Here is a 20,820-nt window from a genome sequence, read left to right as displayed (position 1 = left end):
CATTAACCTCCAAATGGGTCTCCTTTTCTCCATCTTATCTTTTCCCTCCACCCCTGCAATCAGAGAGATCTTCCTGAGAAGCAAAGCTGACCATAGTGTTCCCTGTCTCAGAATCTCAAGTGGCTCTCTACTGCATAAGAGATAAAACTGAGCTCCTTATTTGACACACCCTTCAGGTCTCTACTTGAATCGCCTCTTTTTAAGCTACCCCTCTTATAGCCTGTGCTTGGGATGCACTGAATTGGAATTGATTACATATCTTGAATCTTGTCATGGTGGATGATGTTTCCAACCTTAACATACACTGCTGCTTCATTCTGAATGCTGTGTATTCCCCCTCCACCCATTTTCCCTGCATTTCCTCCTATTTCTCCTTCAAATCTCAGCTGAGATGTTAGTTCCTTGACAAGCCTTCCTTGCTTGCCAAGTTGGGTAGGGGATGGTTAAATTGTCCAAGATAGCAGTTATTATACTACATCATAATTATTTTCCCCACTTGAGTCTGAGTATCTTGTGCTAAAGAGAACTTGGTGTCTTTTCAGTGTCTATTTCTAATGCCTAGACCAGCTCCTATCACTTAGTAGAAACTCAACGTGCATTTGTTGGGGTTGCCTTCCTAGGCAATCGGCCAGGTGACAAATACCCTCTGTCCTTGAGTGGGCATGAGAACCTGATTAGCGAGGTTGCCCTAAGGAACTTTACCCAAGTTAGAAGTTGGATGGAGGTTGTAAATAGAGGTCTGTGGGTGTCCCAGTGGACGAGTGACAACTATTATATATTTATATAATCAGTACTAACTGAATAGACTAGAGAAAACGAGCCTGGAACCTAAAAGCCCTCCTCTGGCCAGTCTAATCAATGTAAACACTGTCCAAACCATCACTTAACTGGTCACCTGGAAATACCTAATCTCCCAAAGGATGCATTGGCAGCTAGAACTGAAGAAATTTTCCATAATCAGTGAGGGTTTGTTTTTTTTTTAAAATCCTTTGTTCCAATGACAAGAATATAAAAGTACACAGTTCTCTGTACAAATGACAAGAAGATAAAAGTCTGAATATGATATGAAGTCCATATCTTATTATGCATTACATTTTAATTAGAGAGAATGCTAAGTTAATAATGTGAAATTTTTGTGTAGGAACTGCTACTATTATCAATAAAACTACAACACTGAAATAAAATTATAGAAAAGGAAATATCATACCTTTGTTTGTAAAGAATTTGCATTAAGCTCAGAGAGAGCAAATAATGAAGAATGAAAGGAGTCTTTGTTATTCTGCAATTTCTATGATCTGCCAAAATGTCAAATAATCCATTTAGTCAATCAGAAAATTAAAGAACGTGGCAAACCTCAAGGTAGTTTGAGATTACAGCTATGCAAAGTACTTCAACTATAACATGAATCTATGTCACAATAGCAATTACTTAATGACTTGTTTTTCTATAACTTTGTTGATGCAAAAATACAATTTAGGTTTCAAATTAATTGTGGCTTCTCTCCTATTTGAATCGTGGGTACTTCATTTGACACTGTTTACACACATTCTTTCAACTTGTGCTTTAATGAATCTCACTTTTATAGGGAAACCACATCTATTTAAAAGAAACCCTTGCTATGTTTTAGCCAAAAAATTTAATTATAATCTTCAAATCTTTCTTAGAATGTGGTAAGATCAAGCTTTGGAGGGGATTTGAGGGTTTTGAAAAGAACCATGAAATACTCTGATAACCCAGGATGGGGAAATCACTCAATTATTCAACAAATGTTGAGTTCCTTCTAGATAATAGGTCCTCTGGTAAGTTGCTCCAGGAAAACAGAAGCAACACCAGAAAAAGCCCTTTCTTTCACAGAGCCTAAGTTATATTTGGGGATAAGAACATTAATTAATTACACAATGAATAATTACAAACTGAGTCAAAATTCCTGAAAAAAAGGCACACACTTCTGTGGGAATATGTAACAGATGAACCTGATCTAGCATGGGAAGATAGGGAGGTGGTGTATGGGAGGAGGAGAGTCTAAAGTTTGAGTAGACGTCCCTTCCTAGAAAGATGGAGATGGAGTGGTGAACTGGAGAGCCTTCCAGATGGAGGCAGCCATGAGTGTAAAGAGGTGGGAAAGTACAAACTTGTTTAAAGGACTGAGGGACACGAAGGAGAACAGAGTGCACAGAGCAATGGGGACAGGGAGGCCAGGGGCCAGATCCTCTAGTACTTTGGAAGGCATGGTGATAACTTTGGCCTTTCTTCTAACAGCACTGGAAAACACTAAAAAGGTTTTAAGAAGGAGAGGAAGTTGACATGTCAGTTTTGAATATGAAGAGCTATGTCTGGCTGCGCTGTGAGACTGGAGACCCAGAGAGGGTGCAGAATAAGTCGGAAATGCCAAGCTGCAAGCTGCAGGCTATCGCAGTCGTTCTGGCATTTGACCTTGGGTCGTGGCAGTGGGGACAGAGAAAAGTGGATGGATTGAATAGATACATAAAAGATATAACTTGAAATTAGAAATGGGGTGGGGGAGGGATAAGTTAAGAGTTTGGGATTAGCAGATACAAACTATTATATATAAAATAGATAAACAACAAGGTCCTGCTATATAGCACAATCAATATAATAAACTGTAATGGAAAAGAATATAAAAAAGACTCTCTATATACATATATATATATATAAATATATACACACACACATGTATCTGTATAGATATATACATCTGAATCACTTTGCTGTACACCAGAAACATAACATTGTAAATCAATTATACTTCAATTAAAAACAAGGAAATGGAGTAAGAACTATACCAAGGATTATTCCTGGATTTCTACTTTACGCAATGGATATAATTCACAGATATTGGAAACCGTGGAGGAGGCCCAGGTTTAGGGTAGAAGAAACCTAATTTGTTTTGAACGTGTTGCAAATGATATACATTTGAAACATCCTAGTGGATGTAGTGGAAGGTAGTTATGTATATGGATTTGGAACTAAGAGAAGAGATAGGGAAGAAGTTATGAAGCCACAGGCCTAAAGAGGCTTACCTAGGGAGAGAAGAGGAAAAGACCCAGGCCCAAATCTTGAGTAACTTCATATTAAATATTAAATATTAAAAACCCGACAAAAGAAGTGGAGCTGTAGCCAGAGATATAAAAGGGAAAATAGGAAATTGTTGTGTCATAGATGTCAACAGAAGAGAATATACATGTTTAAAAGGCTCTGATCAACAGGCTAGATCGCTATGGAGACGTCAGTAAAATGAGAACTGAAATAGCCCCTTAGATTCAGCTACATGGAGGTTGTTGGTGACCTTAACAAGAACTGTATACAGATATGAGTCATGGGTTATAAGCAAGCTGTAGTGAACTGAGAGTAAGTAGGAGGTAGGAAGAAGGAGATGGTGATTATAATCATAATAATATTGGCTACACTTGTCTAACGTTTACTATGTTCCAGGCACTATTTTAAGTTATAATTCATTTAGCTCTTACAACAACCCTGCAAGAAGCACCCTGCGGCTTTAGTGTTCCTCCCTAGAGAGGTTAAATAACTGGTCCACCCAATGACAATACTCTGAGAAAGTTTGGTGCATGTAGGAGAGGTGAGATTTATTTAGGAAAGTAGTTGGAGGGGTTGACTTTAAACACCTGGTTTGTTTTTGCAGCCACGGGGAAATGTATTTCTATCCCATCAAAGAAATGGAGCTATGGCTCCCGTTTTATACCCACCAGGAGAAATGGCGTTGCATGTCCCAAACACGGTTCAGTAGATACCGAGCCCTGCTCAGCTAGCCAAGGAGGCGCAGATTGGAAAATGCTTTGTGTAAACAGTTATCATCTTAGACTAAGAATTCCTTTTAATTTAATTTTTACATCTGTGTGACAGTAGAAGGAATGACTGGACTTTTTTTTTAAGGTGTGGAAATCAGAGAGTAGGAGAGTATCAGAGAATGGGAGAGTTTTAGGGTATTCAGGAAGTTGTGGCCTCCCACCTCTGAAACCAGGATTAAATGTTGCGTCTCTAGGACGCCTTTTCTGATCCCCCAAATGGAGCCCTCCATATACCCACTGAACCCCAGCATCCCTTTTCATAACCCTCATTCTACTTTGACCGCAGGTTCTGTCTGTGTCTTCCATCAGTGCCATTAGGCCCCACTGAGGACTGCGCCTGCCTTGCTCTCGGCAACATCCCATCCCCTGGTACGGGGCTTGGCATATGAACCAGTGAATGAACTTAAAATCGCCAAGTTACATTTCAAGTGAAATTACATTTTTGCCATTTTGTGTCAATTTCCAACCTAATAACCCTCTAGACGCTACATCTCCAAAGTGCTGTGTTTCACCAAAGCATTTCTGTGTATGTATCTCTTGAGCTGAGCCTCAAAACCACCTGGAGTAAGGATGGAAATTATCCCAGATTACAGATGAGGAACTTGGGTCATGAGAGCGAGTGACCTTCACGTGCTCACACATCTAGCCAGGGGCAGAGTTGGGCCCTCCGACTGTGATTCTACTGTCATGTTTACTAGCCGTCATCGGACAATGTACTCTGTGAATACAGACAGCTCCTTGTGTGGATTGCAAAAGGGTGCTGAGTCACTTTGAAATATCTGCTCCAGCACTCTCCTTTATTCTCGATGTCACCTGCCTTAGCAGAATTAGGTTACAGACCTTCCTCAATGGCACTCTCTACACAAGGAAGTGGGGGAGGTCTGGAAAGCCTCCCCAAGGCACCCAGGGACCCTCGGCACCCTGCTTCCCTCATGGGAGGCAGGAAGCTTACTGCTCAGGTACTCAGAGGACATTTAGCCCCGATAGGGCCCGCTCTGCCCTTTCTAGCATCATTCTGACCTTTAGCAAGAATTATGGGAAAATGTTGGCAACAATAGACAGAAAACAGCAGTTGGGGTGGCTCGGGGTGTGGAGTGATGGGGGACAGGGTCACAAATCCTCTCTTTCCTGGGCAGGCTCAACCATTAGAGGAAATGAGGAAGGGGATGTGTGTGTGTGTGTGTGTGTGTAGGGTGGGCTGGGCAATCACTCCAATCCCAATCCTCTGAGAAGGAGGAGTAAGGGATCCTATAGTATCACCATATACAAGACATACAGGGGGGTTTGGAGCTGAGACACAATATCTCAACAACTGGCACACCTGGTGTGAGTCATGCCCTGGGGTTGAGGATGGACACCAGGGACATAATGAGAATATATGAAAAGCAGCCGGTGAATCACAATCTCTCAGCCCCTCAGTTTCTAAATCTGAAAAAAAAAAAATGAGTACAATAACTTCCTGGTGAGATTGCTGAGAGGATTAATCAAGATGATGTATATAAATGACACGGCCTGAAACAGGTTGGTGGATTATTGTTGTTTTTAGTTTCTGTGCACCTTGAAGGGAAAGATAGTGTAGAAATGGAGTGAGAGGGAATGAAGTTTTGAATATCTAAGAAAAGGTTATTATCTAGACTTGAGAGGGCATAGCTGCTGACGGATGTTGGGGTCCATTGGCTTTAAAGATTTGGATTTGATAAAACTGAGGAAAATATTTATTGAAATGATTTCCTATAATCTAAATAAGAAGGGGCCATAACTAAGAAATACATATTTAAAGTAAAAATAAAATTTTCAAAATCATGAGTGTTACTTGTTTAAAGTCTGGTTTCTTTCAGGGGAGGCTCACAACTTTCTGCCCTTGAATTTAAAATAAATTTGTGCTCCTGAAACAAACTGATATGCCCACATATACACATCTAGCCCACACAGCTATGGTGAGTGACAATTAAGTCCATTCATTCTGTTTCCCTTTGGAAGTTTCCTGTCAATTTGAGCTATTTGTTTATTTTACCTGGGCTCCTACATTTTCTTGGGAGATATTAATGCCTATCAGTAAATAATAGTGTATTCTCCATAAATAGTTTGGAATTTCAGAATTCCTGCATTTAGAGGAGGCACCGAAGTTAAGACATATATTCACATACAAGTGCTTTTTATCAGGACACAGTGCCCTATTTAAGCTATCAATTGATTCATCCCTCAAGATCTTTCTGGAATAAACAGAGCTCTATTAATTATTCTTGTTGACCACGGACATTAAGCACTGTTTGATCTTCACTTACGGCACTCTTGGAACAATTCAATCCATGAATAAGGTAAGAACACTTCATCTGAAAAGAGATCTTACGAAGGCATATACATGTGAGAAAAAAAATACAGGACCAGCTTTGAGGATTTTAAAGGAATGGCAAAATACAATTCTAAGCTTTTCATTAGTGTACATTTCTCTAGAGGGAAATGGGAGATTATATGTGTTTATACATGAGATAGGTGTCTTCAAAGGTGCATAGATTTTTATCAATGTACGAGCTGGTTTGAATAGTCATTCCCACAGTGCCCAAATGATAATTTTGTGTTAGCTCAGAGAAGCACAAAACATTCTTCTTTGCTAAGAAAGACCAGTTACCTAATTGTTTTACTTATATTCAAAGAAATGCAGCAAATGCTACTCGTTTCTTGACTGTCTCGTAGTGTATGAAATTCAGAAAGAAGGTAAATGTGAAGGGGCCAGATTGTGCAAGAGAGACTGAGATAAACAAAGTATTCCAGAACAAGTTAACACAGTCAGTAGTACAGGTAGTTCAAGTTAAAAATTATATCCTACTCACCATAAATATCACTAATCTCTCAACATCAAGAGATACTCTTGTGGACATTTTGACATGAATTTTAATGAGGAACAGGTAGACACCGATAGTTCACAGATAGCATGGTGTACTCTGATTCCTGTGAGCTGACTCACTGTTTTCACATATTTTTAGGTGCTGACCTGAGAGCCAGCAGCCCTGTGTCCCTCACTCCCAGCCTTGCTTGCAACCAGCAGGATGATCTTGGAAATTCACTGTTCCTGGGTCTAATAGAGGAATTGGAAAATATAATTTCTGACTTTCTTCCATTTCTAAAGTAATTTCTTTCATTCTAGATCTAGAATCAAAGTTCAAAATGTAAATAAAAATAGCACAATTTGACATTCTCAGGAGGAATCAATCAAAAGAACTGAGAGAGCAAGGGAATCTGGTTAACTTGTAGAAATCAGTGTGATGCTGTCAAAAAAAGTCAAACAAAAATTTTCTGACATTTTCCTCCTGCTTGGAGTGTGGATTGGTACAACATGCCTGGAAAGCAATTTGGTAATATAAATAAAGAGCCAAAAAGACGCCCATTAACTTCTGACTCAGTAATTCCACAACTAAAAATTTTTCCTAGGGAAGAATTTGGATTAAATTTGATGGACAAAGATGCACACATCACACTATTACTTATAAGAGGGGAAACTGGAAAAGTAAAATGTTTGTCTTATGAGAAGATAATGCTTCAAGCGTGGTTAATTTGAATGATGAGAAATACAAGTGATTCTTTGCTGTTAGGATATATATTGTCAGTATCTTGATACACAGATGCCAGGAAGTACCCGATGAAAATTACTTTGAACAAATATTTGAGTGTCTACTATGTGCAGACATGATTCTAGACTCTGGTGATGAAGCAGTAAACAAAAGAGACAGATCCATCCCCTGGCCTCCTGGAGCTTATGTTCTAGTGAGGAAAAGCAATCAATCAATTTTTAAAAATCAGGTAAATATGTAGTATATTAGATAATGAAAAGTGTTATCTATAGAGAAAAATGAATCCGGATAAGGTGGTGGGAGTATGGAGGAGGAGGGGACTTATTATTATTTTTTTTTTTTATTGAGGTAGAGTTAATTTACAATGTTATGTTAGTTTCAGGTATACAGCAAAGTGACTCAGTTACATATGTTATATATATATATATGTTTTATATACATATATGGGGCTTATTATTTTATAGGGGATAGTCACTTGAGAAGTCTCACTGATAAAGAGACTTTTGAGCAGAAACTTGAGGCAACGAGAGGGTGAGACCTGTAGATTTCTAGGAAGAGTGTTCTAGGTAGAGGGAATGGCAATTTCAAAGGCTCTGCAGTAGAAGTTCATTTGGTATATTCAGGAAATACAACAAAATCCACAAGGCTGGGCTGGTTGAATGAGGGGCAGGAGATGACATCAGAAAGAAAGGACAAATGCAGACCTGGTGGGGCCCTGTGGGTTACAGTAAGCACTTTGAACTTGATTCAGCAAGCAATTAAGTCATAGATATTTATTAAGCTCTCTTTGTGTAACCTGATTTTGGATGACCAATAAGTTACTTATATATTCCCTATTAAAACATGTTCCCAGAATATTTTTATGTCTCTTGGCTAGAAAGTTTTATTTCGTCATGCCTAATTAAACATATGAAAGAGAAAAGAGCTAATGGAATGAAAGAATGAACCATGAGGGCTGCTAATATTATTACCTTAAACCAACCAGTTTATTTTATATTCATCTTGAGGACGACTAAAGGTGAAAAGAAAGGTGAGGGGGTCTGGCAGTGGTGGGGTCTGTTTCACGGAATGTTGTGAAGGGCAGAGCCATCCAGTAGCATCATGAAAGATCTCTTCAAACCCCATTTCCCTCCACCCTTTGACCACCAGTGTTTCAAATCCAGGGACAGTTTAATCTGTAAATACAGAGTCTGGGGCAGCTCTTTCTGGAGTAGCTATGCTTGGGAGATCCGGTTCCAAGAATGGTTTAGAGATGGAAGACCTGAAGCTCATGACCAAGAGGGTCATGTTATTTGGTGCTCACTGAGGTCCTGGGCTCTGTTCTCCTGTGAAGACCCCACTCTGATCCAGAGCTAATGATGAACCTGCTGCTCAGTCATGCCTGACATGCAGGTGTGAGTGACTTTGGTCATAAAGGTAGGCACGTGAGAGTGTGGGTCAGCATAAGTCCGTTCTCACTCGGGCAAAGACAACTCAGAGTACATGCCTACTTGGCAAGGTCCAAATTGTGACTAAAAAGATGAGGCTTTGTTATTTGAACCATGGTTTCAGAGGCCCCGGGACTATCCAAAGAACAAGAGAAGAATTCTGAACTCTTTATTTCACCAAACAGGAGGCCTTATAATTCCATAGCACCATTTTGGGATTTGAATGTATAGGGCAATGTGTAGCTTTTCTTAAGCTGCCCAAATCCAGATCCCATAGATATTATCCTCCATTGATTAAGATAATATTGTTGGTGAAACCTCTGATGAAGTGAAACTTCTGATAAAGATATGGGAAGGAAACAAAGTGAGAAGGATTGTTCTGCCCCATATTCACACTCTCATTCTTTTCTGATGCTCTTGCCTCCTGCTTGTGCCATGACCACTGGTGAGACAGAGCTTTACTCATTCACTTGTTGAGTGAAATCGCTCTTTATTGCAGCATTTTGTTCCACTGGCCAACACATTTATATGCACTTGACATAGGAATAGACTGCGAGATTTACTGTCAAACAATCACCCTGAAAGGCTTGTGACAGATTCAATATCCAGAGCTTTGGGGGATGTTGAGCCCTTCCTGCAGGCAACCACTTTTGCCCAAGTTGCCTCATAGTTACAGCAAGTACTGGAGTTTAAAGACAACCATACAAGAATAAAGGAGGGGAAAGACTGGGCAAATACATGGCCATCCTTGAAATCAGAGGCATGCTGGTAGTCTAGACTTGTCCTATCTCACATGGGTAAGAGTTAAATGCAGCCCACTGGGATTCAGCAGTAATTAATTAATCTAAGTGTGTCCATTAAAATCTACTATCTGTTTCTAATGGCACTTGTGAAGATATTTAGAATATGTGGTCCAGGGTTGAATACTTCATACATTGGAAAAATTTCCAAGAACTGCTCACTTGAGCTTTTCATAAATTCCTTGATAAATTAATTTTTAAGTCCTTGACTCTTGCCTTTGGAAATTTGGCTGATGTCCTAAATCCTGACATAGATCTTTCCCTGATTCTAGGGAACTTTCCATGCTCTGAATGCTTAATTTTGTATATGTCACTCATTACATTTTATCTTGAATGTCCTAGTAGTATCTGCCCTACTCCAGAATCACACTCTTGTAGTAGACCTTTAACTGAGTGTGTATGCCCTACTTTCCTAACCATACATTCTATATCTTATGGTGATATGGCCTTTTACTTCTTTATTTCCCTCCCCCCCATCTTCTTCCTTCCTCTCCTTTCTCATTAATTAATCCACTAATATTTGAGTAATTACTAAGGATCAGGGATATTACTAGGATCTGGATATATAGGAGTAAGAATGAGGTTTAAAGGATGAATTCAGTTATAATAAAAGAACTCTGGATACAAATACGGTGTCACAGATTTTCACTATACTCTATTTTTTATAGCAATACACTTATATTATTCTGTAATTGTTAATGTTTCAGCATTTGTGTACTTGTGAAGTCCTTTTACTTATCCACAATTATCCTATAGACTTTAGTGATAAAGTCTGTTATAATTTCTGTAGTTTAAAAGTTATACTAGCATCAAAGTTACAACTAAATGGATCAGTTTCCCCAAGCACATTGATATGCAAATGAAGGGAGGACAGAGTTCTCTTGGTAGTACCAGTGGGCAGTTGTGAAGGAAAAGGCATCATTTATCTTTCTGGAGCAGCCCAGACATTTTCAGAGCACAGGCTAAAATCCCATTGTGTGGAGGAAATGGAGAGGCAAAAGATAACAAAAATAAGTTTTATTGGAATTCTCATTGAAAAAAAATACAGAAAACCAGTAAAAATGAGTAGAGGTCAATAGTCAATATTAAAACAGTCAAGCAAAAATAAATATACAGAAAACAGTAGAAGTGAAAATAGGTCAGTCATCATTAAAACAGTTCAAGGAAAAAAAATTAAACTATTGATCCAACAGAGAGATTTCAGCCACATATGGAAAGGAGGCAACTAGGCATTCTTTTTTTTTTTTTTTTAGTTGCTTGCTTGTATTTTATTAGGCACTCTAGTCTTTTCTCTCTCAAAGGGGCTGGTTTTAGACTAACATCTGAGGGGAGAGGGGGAGAAAAGGGAACAAAAGAGGGAAGAGAGAGAGGAGGGGGAAAAAGTAATATTTCATGAACTGTTTTTTGACATGTTAAACGCTTTGTTAGGCACTGGTATGCCTAACGCTCCTTTAATCCTTACAATATCCCCCTGAGGTGCATTACTTCTCCACATTTTAAAGATAAAGAGGCTCGCAGAGCTTAAATGACTTGCCCCAGTTCCTGAAGTTGAAGTGGCAGAGAGATTAGCACCCAACTCTGCTCCAAAGCCCCCTTTTCCTCTGACACCCGGAGTTTCTTGACTATACTACACCTGTAAAGCGGGAAACAACTCTCAGAGGCTCTATGGATCTGAGGAGGTGTGGATCTAGCCCACCCAATGTCTACCTTTTTTGGAGCTTGGGAGTAGAGCAATCTGGACCACATTTCCAAGAGGGCAAATCTGATTTGACTATTTCTTCTTTGTTTCAGAAGAAAGACCACATCAGGAGAAAGGAGGCATAGGAGGACTAAATGCTGCCTCCCAGATTGGCGGGCTAGAAATAGTTCCTCTAGAGCACATTCGTTAATAGAAAACGGAGAAAAATATATGATAAACAGAAATGTGCAAACCCAAATGTGTGTGTAAATCAATGATTACAGAGATGAATCAACTCTTGTAACCTAAATTCCTTAGCTGTCAAAATCTCAGGATAAAGACACTCAAAGAAACACCACACACGTAGCAAAGCTATACGCTAAATCATTAATCCACGCTCACAGCTCCACAGGCTAACATTTTCTATACTGATGGTCCCTTCTTAGTTGATGATTTTTCACAATGTATTTCATGGCTTCCATCCCTACATGAGACTTTATTACTATCACATAGGAATAAAAAGCCATAAAGCACTAGAGTGAATTTATCTTGGTCGGATGCAAAACTTATTTTCTTCACATGACTTCACCACCATTTCAAAGCTAACCAGTCATTTCATGCTATTTTAAGGAACATTTTAAACTACACATAAGTGACAGGAAGCACACTTAAATTGTGACATCACAAATTAACAAGATTTTACCCTTCAACGACATGCTTAGCTACAAGGACCAGGAAACAAGACCAGAAGACACTCAGCAACACTCAACCACTGAATTCACCAAAAACAAAGGACATTGGGGACAATTCCTGGAGAAAAGCTCATTACTTTGACATTGGACTTGGAAACACATGAGGAAAGACAGAAGACAGACAAACCACTGATACAAACTGAAACCAGGGGTATTATTTCAAGCCTCTGGCTTCAACTTTTTCCCTAGGAAGCGTTCTTTCATACCCACTGCCAGCTTTTAGGCTTTTCATGTTGGAGCAGGTGGGGAGGAGGGCCTTAGCACCTGCTTGCACTAAGTCAGCATTAAGCCTTCTACACCTAAATAACAAAAAAGAAAGAAAAAAAAGAAGGAAAACCTATAGCATGCTAAGGGACCACAAGTGCTACCATCTACAGACCTTTGTGGAGACTGACACCATCCCCCTCCCCCAACTACGGAAGCAAATAACTAACTATGCCAGAAACGATACTGTGCACTAAATCCCGGTGATCTAAGTAACTCCGGTCCAGAGTCCAAGAACATTCTTTATGCTGATTAAAGTGACCTTGCTTTTGGCATTATTAATACACTTAAAAGTGGCCACACTGAAACCCAATTCTCTGGGACCACTGAAAACTCAACGCCTTCAGTTCCCATGGATTTTCTGGCCTCTCCAAAATAAACTTGGAGTGCCTACTTACCAACTCCCAAAACAGCATCCCAGACTATTAAGCCCTGCCCTCCACTTTGTGAAAAATATTGTATTATTCAAATTCAAATAAAAGAAACAAGCGCCTGAGTTTCTCATTAGGAGTAAGGTCTAGGCAAGCTCTTCTAACCTAGAGGTTAGGAGAATGAAATCTTGCTTTATGTGACTCACAGGGACAGAACTGGAAATAGTTAAGTGAAAGGAAGTGCAGACATAAATTCAATTATCCTGCGTGAAACATGCAAATGATTTAAGCACTGCATCTGAAACTCTAGCTTATATTCATTAATCTCAGGTTGCACTTTTGAAGGAGAAAGACTTGCTAACTGGGTCCAGATTAATGCACTCCCAAACCTCTCCAATTTGTTTTTAGGTGAGGGTTAAATGAGATGTATTAAAATAAACACAGCTACTCCTCTGTCTCCACCTCCCATCCCCCCTCCCACCTCAACCTCGACCCCCAGCTGCCTCACCTCCTCCGCCACATCCCTCTTTCCTGTAGGAAAGGAATTTAAAAGCCCTAACATTTTCCTTCTGAAGATACGTTCGAAGAATAACCTTGTCTCTTAGCCTTTCCAATACTATCCCTTTCCCCACAAGCCACCAAACTCCAGAAAGAGAATCAGTCACATCTTCAGTCCTGCTGGTGCCTAACAGAGGCAGCAAGGATGTACCCAGATGGGCAAGCAGCCTCGCGTGTCCACGGACAGCGGTTCTTTCTACACATTTGGGCCTAAGTCCTTGGACCAGTAAGTACTGAAGGGTGGTTTCAAAGAGTCCCGGCACATGCTTGCTTGAGGCCAAAGTTGCTGCAGGTTGGCATGGCGATCCTGTGACTCAGTTACGTGGGCAACTAGGGAAGTGAGAGCAAATCTGGGCTTTTTGTTTGCTGTTCTTCCTCTGAGGCTCCCTCTGCCAGCAGACACTGGTCTACAGCAGAGGAGCCTCGAAGGGTCTTTCGAAAGGATCCCTCGCTTTCCCTCTCCCTCCTCCCCGGCAAAATTACCCTTAAAACTAGAACATGATTTATTTGTTTGTTTATTTAAGATATTAGTTTGGGATATCAAGAAATAACATGTTTAAGGGAGAACGTTATCTTGTGAATAACAGTTTTGAAAATAGTAAAATATGCTTTTCTTGGTTTCTTTTGGACCTGATCTTCAGAAAAATAGAACAAAGGAAGAGGAACTACGGGCTGCTGCTGGGAATAGACTCAGGCACAGAGGTGGACAGAAGGGGTCCTCCCTGAAAGAGCAGCCCATCAAGGAGTTAAACCAGGCACAAAAAAAAAAAAGGCCTTCAAATTTCATACTGAACGCGATGCTTAACTTGAATCATGCTCTTCCCAAAGGGAAAAGGTTAGTCTCATCACTGAGCTCTTACTCTCCTCCCCCCTCGCCTTCTGTATGAATTGAAAATTCAGATTGACCATTCATCATGATGTGTCACGATCATTTTTTCCTGGTCCAAAAATCAAAGGAAAGCCTCGGATCACATCTGAGAACCCGCTGGCTGGCCAATCCTCCTCGCCTACGTGCACAACAGAGAGGAGACGAGAACAAGGGCACATACGCACACAGAGACGGAGATTACCGGACAGGCACTCACACAAATACACACAGCTATTCACAGCCACGGGCTCAACAGCCTCCCGGCCCCAGTGGGTTGCTGCATATTTGCAGATGTAAAATTAGTCACAGTAAATAACAACAAGGACGAGACTGGTATCAAATCTGTCAACAGCCTGACAAATACTCTAAGCGCTCTTAGCTGGGAAGGACACTTATGATAGTCATCGCTCCTAAAAGAGAAAATGATTATACGCTACCCAAACCCTAAGTACAAGCTAAAGATATTCACCTCATGAAGCCATTCCTCAACTAGCCCCTTGGCACTTGCTGGAATTATTCGCAGCACGAGCTTTACTTTCTCATTTTCTGCTGACTCCATGTGGGTAATTCCTTGCTCATGATTAAAAGGGAGCTGGGCAGATCCTTCAGAGCGTGGCTTAAGGTGTGGCGGGGCTCCGAGTGCATCCTTTGTCTAAGGCAGGTTGCTAGTAATTCATCAGTGGACCAACAGGCAGGCTGGGGGAATATTCAGGCACCTAAAATAATTTTTTAAAGGCAAACTTCATAGATATCTTTATATAAACATATTTTTATAATAAAACATGCAGTTGACAGATGAAATGAACTGTTTACCTTGGAAAAGAATAGGCAGGCTTTTCTCTTCCAGATAATCACTCCGGCCTTTCTGAATGTCATCCAAAAGCGATTCTGCCTTCTTCGACTTATCCAGCATCTGAGGCTGTGAGATAACCCTCGTAGCACTGGCCTCCTTCTCTGGCCCCTTCATTATTAGCCTCCTGGTGGGTAAGATAGAATACAGTGAATGTAATAATCGTACTTCACACAACAGGCTCGCTCTCTCTTTTAAATGGAAAATCCCCTTATTACAAAACAAGGGGTGTTCTTTTTCTTCTACCTTTAAGTAGGACTGCCACATTCATTGCTTTTTACAAAAACGCAGCTGCTTTTTAAGCTACAGATAAATAGAATCTGCTAGGCGGTAATTCGACTCAGTCCGAATGCATTATTTTCTAAGACACTTCGGCGAGGGGTTTTTTATTATAAACTGGAATGAACAAGGAAAGTCCTTTTCTCTTCTAATTATGAATGTGTTTTGTTCCCTACTATTAACCTACAATGTCAGATTGATCTTCTTCTTCTTCCTTTTCTGCAGCCGGTTCGATAAATCAACATTTTTTTTCTGGAAAATTAGAGGACGGATGATTAGGTCTTCACGGACTCCAATGACAAAAATAAAAATAGCACAAAGGAGAAGCGAATGCAAGTGCTGTGACCATAAATAAACACAATGAAGGGGCCCTCTGATGTCTAAAGTAAGGAAACCTGTTTTGGCGCCGAAAATTAAGATAAAAGGGATTTACTTGTTAATTTCATTTTAATTAACTTAGGTTTAGTAAAATTAAGGCTTTCCAGGCCTTTTCCTAAAGTTGACCTTATATTGATTCACCTAAAAAGATAGAAAGTAGAATAAAGATAGAATAAAACAGTAACATTTCTATATAGAGTGCCCGGACCTCTGGTGTTTGCTGTGTCCTTGTAATGTGTAATCTTTGGTAATTTTGCCAGTGTTCCCCTCGCTTCTGAAAGCAATGCAGTGAGGAATTAAAACAGAAGAGGAAACACTGTGATAAAGTGTATTCAATTTGAATTTCTGCTGACATCACTTTAAGTCCAAAGATAAACACAGGAAAATGGTGAGTTCCTAATAATATCAAAAGGCAGTCTAGAAACTCCATTAGCCTAGGTGTTGGTTTAATTTTGATCCCAATGTTGATATTTCTGACTACGGTATTACAATAGGCCGTGGTGGCTATGCTCTATGTCTATATGGATATATTGCCTTGCCATGGAGAGGAAATCCCCCAGGGTATCAGTGGGGTTCCAATTAAGGAATAATAAATACTGCTGAACCCCGACAATAAGTGGAGATTGCCACTATATCACAGAAGCACAGGCAGGGGCCCACTACTCAGTCTACAGATTTAAAGCCGATGCTGTCATTTCCCTTCCTTCAGCAGTAATGGAAAGCAAAGTGTTGAAGATGAACTGCGTCTGGCAGATCATTTCAGAACAATCTATTCCTGTTTGTCTATATTATTTTGAGTTTATTTCCAATAAGGGTGATAGTGGAAATTGGAGGGGCCTTGTGCAACACATAAAGGCTTTCATGGAAGAACTCTGTACTGGGATCACATGCATTTTCAAGAGACCTCAGAGAGACAGAGAGACAGAGAGAGAGAGACAGACAGACAGACCTTGAAATCATATTTCCATCTAAAGCCATGCTGCCTTTCCTGTGTAATTCTGTTTGAAATTTTTTCAAGGGGCTTATTTATTTCAAGTGAGATACAGACCAAAATTTCAGAACACCCACTCTAGGAAGAAATATATTTGCCGTGAACAGTGGTGACAGAGCTTTTGAGATTCTACCAGTTGGCTTAGATTTGAATCAATTTTCTGCCTGATATGCCAGGGAGAAATGAGGCCCCGTCAGGTTGCTGGCCTTGGCATCAGAGAGCAAGTGGAGCTGTGGCAACACAAGCCCAGTTTACCCAGAATAAATAACCAAGTCCCTTCACGGAGAAACAAATCAAAGTACATCAGGCATCACTGTAAGAATGAAATGTAATCCTTATGTGTCGATATCGTCATTGAGCTAAGGCCACAATAACAAGCCTGCTTTGGCGATCAAGAATATTTATTTTTGTAATATTGAGATGTGAAGAAAATAGAAGAAGAAAAAAGATCTTAGTTGTACATTTGAAGGAATTCAGTTTCCTAGATATCCTGATTTAGAAACATTACATTTATAGAAGTAGGTTTTACTGGATTACTCACAAAAATAGCTTTGAACTTCCGCTTTCTGCATCCATTCTTTCATCCTGGTAAATCATTACCACAGATGAAAGATAGATTAGACAGGGTTGAATGTGAGCTTGTGAGGACAGCATATGATCACCATTTCTGCCTCTGTATTATTATTTTAAGGTAATAAAAATTACTTTATGTATAAGGTAATTTAAGCCACTAGCCAGAACGCTTGGCTCTTATTAAACTTTCAGAATAATTATATATGTAGCTCTACTGAAAGCAACTCTATGACGATGGAGAGAAGAACGGCTGTCTTGTTGAAGACACAGTGGGGCAGTGCTTTACCGTTTGGGCCTCATTTCATTCCTTCTTTGAGAAAAGAATAGAAGAAGGAAAAGCAAAGAAGAAGAAAGGAGGAAGAGGTGGTAGAGGAGGAGAAAATGTCAAAAACTCACTGAGTTCAGTAAATGAATTCTTTTCCATATAAAAATAATTATCTTCATACAGTGCCCCTGCCGCTTACAAGCAAACTCAGTTTTAACCATTCTAAGCCTCACTTTCGGCCCCTGGAAATCAAAGATAGTTGTGCCTGTCTTATGGGGCTCCTAGGAAGATTAAGGGAGGCTGTGAGTTATCAATGACACACCTGGTAGATAGCAGTCAATAAGGAGCAGCTATTAGTATTCACAGCACTGCTAACTAGACACTAGACTACTCATTCCCCTTGTGCCTCTTTACCTGGAGGTTCCTGATTAGTTCCCAAACCATTCCGCCAAACTCTAAGAACACCCAGCAAAGCAAAATAACTCATTCCAAATGAAACCTGGCACACCCTCGCTCCTTTCTTTCACCAGATTCAAATCACTTTACACTTTCAGTGGAAGGGCTGGACATTGATTTTGTTCTAACTCCAGGTCCTGAAGGGTAGGAAAGATGGTTTATTTAGAAATGGGGAAAAGGAGGCACCAAATGTGTAATAATCCGAGCTAATTGGCTAAGCTACTCTGTTTTGTTTTTCACCCTGACCGGGGATCGAACCCAGGCTCCCTGCATTGGAAGTGCAGAGGGTCTTAACCACTGGACCGCCAGGGAAGTCCCTAAGCTACTCTTGTTTTGAAAGGGTTTGTCAATATAGCCAAGTTTCCAATTTACTGAGATATCATTTCCAGGGAGAAACTGGAATCCATTTGGTTTTGGAGTTGTTGCCTTCTGACCCCAAATTCAAGTTACCGTGCACGCCTCACACATGGCTGCACACATACATGCGGATGTGCACACACCTGACACGCACCTGCATTAACACCCTGTCAGGTGTATGCAGCTGCATTCAAGGAGCAGACCTGCTCTAGTTACCTCCTCTGGAAGTCTCCATTCTTCCCCAGCTAGTGATAAAAATCACGGTGCTGCATTGCAAATGCTAGGTAATCTGATAATGCAAAACCACCAAAATGCCTCATCTCTACTAAAAAAAAATGCCAGCTAACCACACCCAGGTTGTAAGGGGACAAAGTCAGGACTGTGGCTCTGTCAAGATGAACTGAATTTCAAGTGACAAAATAGCAATGACAAAAAACACTCATGTCCTTAAACATACTTTGTAAGCTTCCTTGTAACTTTCATCAACATCATTATTTCTGTTTTCTAAAATGGAAAAGTTAAGTTATATTATGAAGATGAACTTTGGTATAAGTAGATTCAGTTTCTTTCAAGAAAAAAAAATACATAGCTATGAAAAAAAAGTCTGCCCTTTATCCTCTTCCCTCTAAACCTATTTTCCGAATAGCATTGTTTGAAATCTCATTTTTTTTTCTTTTTTCACACACACACACTGTATTTTATTTTTACAAGAGATAAACTGATGCCAAGCACTGTAAATGGATGACCACAACAAAAGCAACAATGATTGCAATTACCAAACACGAAACCCACTCATACTATGTCATAATAGTGACATTCAGTCCAGTTTTATAAAGCCAAATATCTTATGATGATCCAACTTGACAGTTATTGTACAAGCAAATACAGACTCTTAGAAAGACAACTTCAAAAAGATTTCCTCTTCCTGGTGGCTGTTTGCCCATGAACAGAGAGGCTCCAGAAAAAGGCTCCAAGCTCCACTGACCACAGGAATTTCCAGCCAGGATTCTAATCACCACTGAAGAAGGCAGTACAAAGGCAATGGATGGGAGCGACAAAATGTGTTGAATTTGGTGTTTCCTACAAATGAGAAAACACTGACATCTGCCCCCGCATCACATTCAGCACAGAGATGCTCTAAATATGAAAAGTAAGACAAGCTTTTTAACTCCTCGTCAAGGCTTCCTGACATCCAACACTTTGGTGAGGTCAAGAAACGTGTCCCCAGCTTCCGTTTTCTGTTCTCCTTCAGGAAACACAGTGAAGAATGGGGCTGCCCAGCTGCCTTTTAGCAAGTCACACTTGGGTGACTCCCATCCTTACTAAGGGAGTGTGTTCATCGCATGTGGACTCACAAGAAAAACCAAAATCAACTTAACACAAAAGAAATTCACATAGTTTTGCTTCTTTAATATTCTATAGAGTGCCTTGGAATAGTTAAGTTGAAAAAGTTTTATATAATGAAGATTACCGAGGCATAAATCACATAGGTAAAAACCCAGATGTAAGAGGGAGTTGAAATCTACAAGCTAATTAAACAAGGGCTTCTGACAAGACATTATGCCCACTAATTTTCCCCAAGCTAATATTTTGTTTTTGAAGGGGTAATAAGTGGAGAGTTATCATGGCTGTAGATTCCACAGTGTGATCCTTTAGCAAAACCTGAGGGGGGGAAAGAAGGTTAGATGCATGGATTTCTGTGCTGAATGGATGCCAGAGCCAAGACACAAAGAATGGATAAGTTAGAGATTCGGTAGAACTAAATTTGAAGCCAGCCAGTAAAACGGATTGAACCTTATTACCTCTAGTCACTGAGAAATTCCCGAGACAGTTGGATGCAATTTGAAAAGGTCAGAAAAATATTTCCTGCACAGCATTACTACTTCATGGTTTAAGGGTATACATTTGTGAGATGCCAACTCTAATCATTTTTATTGACTTGGCTTTCCAGAGACAGACAGACAGTCTGGGAGGCAAGACTAGTAGATAAGAGAAAGGCAATCTTATAAATGAAAATCTCTCTTATTTTGTTCTCTTACTTGTGACTGTGAACAATCCTAAGTCTTGCCCATTCAAGGGGAAATTACACCAACTTCACTGAAGAATGACAGAATGGAAATGAAATCTAGGATAGTATCACTATAGTTCTAATAAGGCTATTTTATTGTAATTGCTATTTATTTACCCTTTACTATATGCTAAGCATTGTGAAGGTAAATGATACCACACTTTAATCCAAGTGTGAACATTTAAAATGAAACACCTTAAAATACACCAGGGTATGGATGTTAATTTATTGTAAGCATTTACTTTGAGGGATGGCTTCATGAAAGAGGGAAATCCACAGGATGAAAATTAAATACAAAGGATGAAAATTAAATAAAACATATAAGCATACACTCAAGATATTGTTTTCATGAAGGCTCTGTTGTGATTAGAGCCATTCTACATACAAAGAAAAAAGATTCTCTTTTACTTTAAATGTGACTTGCATGCAATAAGAACCTTCGTTAGCAAATGCATTTGTGGGTTTGTTTTTTTTTTTTTGGCATGCAAG

At 39.8% G+C, this 20,820-nt stretch overlaps 1 long non-coding RNA gene across 1 annotated transcript in view; it reads right to left on the bottom strand.

Annotated features, from left to right (window-relative positions):
• Positions 1-5,082: 5,082 nt before the first annotated feature.
• The window catches only part of LOC309608905, a 61,833-nt gene continuing 46,095 nt past the window's right edge, over positions 5,083-20,820 (bottom strand). The window contains exon 3 of the long non-coding RNA XR_014233155.1: positions 5,083-15,091. This is a non-coding gene — a long non-coding RNA (uncharacterized lncRNA). The remainder of the gene's footprint in view (positions 15,092-20,820) is intronic.

Source organism: Balaenoptera borealis (genome assembly GCF_965194805.1).
Source record: "Balaenoptera borealis genome assembly, chromosome: 13".
In the NCBI taxonomy this organism is placed as follows: domain Eukaryota; kingdom Metazoa; phylum Chordata; class Mammalia; order Artiodactyla; family Balaenopteridae; genus Balaenoptera; species Balaenoptera borealis.
This window is presented reverse-complemented; position numbering and strand designations above follow the sequence as displayed.